Source organism: Penaeus vannamei, chromosome 9 (assembly GCF_042767895.1).
Source record: "Penaeus vannamei isolate JL-2024 chromosome 9, ASM4276789v1, whole genome shotgun sequence".
NCBI lineage: Eukaryota > Metazoa > Arthropoda > Malacostraca > Decapoda > Penaeidae > Penaeus > Penaeus vannamei.
This window is the reverse complement of record NC_091557.1, coordinates 13,531,325-13,533,824: the sequence shown is the minus strand read 5'-3', so window position 1 is coordinate 13,533,824 and position 2,500 is coordinate 13,531,325.

The following is a 2,500-nucleotide window of genomic DNA, read 5'->3' as shown; positions in this document are numbered from 1 at the left end:
TAGAAACCTTCTTTAATACATAACTCTAAGGGATCACCTATCTTGCTTATTAGGTATTGCTAGCCCAGGGTATTATTTAATCATATCATAACCATACAGAAAATCCTCCAAGTTTCTTAGTGATCTTATCAGTTTCAAGATCAAATTGCTATGATTACCAAGGACATTCTCCCACTGTATAATTGGATACACAATGCCTTACTGGTAAATTGTACTGTGCAGTACACTTGTCTAGTTTGAGGACATTAATGAGTACCATTCAGATGCTCTCAAGACCATAATTAGGGTTATTGTATTTCTTTTTAAGAGGAAAAATACAAGGCATAAAGGTATTATTAAGAGTTATTGTATTCTTTTTTATGAGGAAAAAACAAGACAGATGAGGGTATATCAATCTCAACTGTGAATTTAAAATGTGCGTCAATAACTGTAAACTTGATACAAAAACAGTAATTCAATTAAATTTCCTTTCTTGGATATTATTCTTTTTCATAGTAAATGTATACAGGTATTGCATCTCATCAAACACATTTCTTTTCAACTCCTTTATTTGTCACCTGAGAATGTGTAACAAAGTCCATGCTCATCTACATTATTTACATCTCAAATACGCAAAATACCAAAATATAATAATCAACAATTACTTTACATCATATCATAATTAAATCCTATATTCATTACAAACAACTCCCATGTATAATAAATAATAAAAAAATATCTCTGTCATTGTTGCATATATGTGTAATATGATACAAGTAATTCTGTCTGGCAATTAAAACTGATTTTATGCACCTTAATCAGCCAATAAAATCTACATATATAAAAAATGACAAACACAACACAATAATAGACAAAGATTTTTATCAGTGATTGCAACCAACTCCCATGTAAAACTGACATTTTCTTTATGGTTCTAAGATATGACGTACCATGAATAACATTTAAGACAGGTCAGCAAAGCATGTAACATTTTTACTACTTCCAATCCTGGTAAAAATGGATTTCAAAATTCTGAAAGTCACAGACAGATTTGGAAAAGAAAGATGACACAGTGAAAAAATTGTAAACTAATGTATGAAGTTTTTGCTATTATCTGTAATTATATGATACATTTTCTCCTATTTCCAACAAATCAGGGACATCCAAAATCAAAGTTCTATACTATAGTGCTTCTCATACTACATAAACAAACACATACATGATGCTTGTTTACAAACAAATGCACTGGGTTAAAGGCTTCAGTAATTGATAATGCAGCATCTAAGCACACAATACTATGGACTTTACTTTATGGATATAAAACACAGCCAACGTTTACAACTATTTTGTGCAAGTGTCATTCAAGTTGAGTATATTTACCAGTTCTATTATATTTCATACTATACTAAAGCTACTTTTAGCTGTGCATGGAAAAATCACTTACCTTTTCTTAAAATATTTTTTTGAGGAAGTAAAAATAACATTTGCCAAACTTTGAAATTATTCTTTTCAACTTGCATATGAAACCTGCTAGCTTTGTGCCTTGCATTGACCTCTCCTACATATATTTCATCATAGCACTTTCATACACTGCAGTATTGTAAAGTCACATATTGTTTATTGAATATATATACACATTTCTGTGTAGAAATACTACTTATAGCCTTTTACATTCACTTAGCTTAGCATTACACTGGTTATCAAATATACCTATTCAAAGCTTTGCTACTCAACACTAATTATTCAATGAAATCCTCATTTCATGTTATATAAATACATCTACAATAAATTAAACCAATAAAGTTTCAGAGTGTTCTCTTCACAAAATCAATTAACATTATTGACAGAATCACATCTGCAATACCAACAAGGATGATTTCAATGAAATCAAAGGACAATTTCACAGAGAACAACTGATCAGTGAAAACAACTTACCCAACTCATAAGTGATAAAAAGCTGTCACATATATATCTACATCTACAGCAAAAGACTCTTCTCCTTAACAATAAAACATAAAAACATAAAAATCTGTACCTATGCCTTAGATCAAGAGAGTATTTTCACATAAAACATCTTCCTTAGCCAACATTCCTTAACTAAAATGCCAACTAAACAGCACACCACCAACTAGAAAACCACTTACAAATCCTTGATCCTTTTCCATATCATACCATCAATTTCAAAACATTCTTTACAATATTCTGCTTAGTAAATCTATATCAAGACAATATTTCCTCATGTATGGAGAGTCAGTGATCACCTCCTGCATAAGATATTTTTCATTTCTTTCCAGTACATAAAAGTGTAGCAAACAACTGTTTTGGAGGGATCTAGACATTATTCATATTACCAGGCTAAGCACCTGGTTGATGATGATCAAGTGCAAAAGATTCCAATCGCTCCTGGAATTGACGCTGTGTGCATAGAGGTTGTCACATGAAAATGCAACCTTCATAGAAAAAGTTTGCATATTAAGAAATGAAAAAAATATCAATATTGAATATGTTTGCATTCACTCCA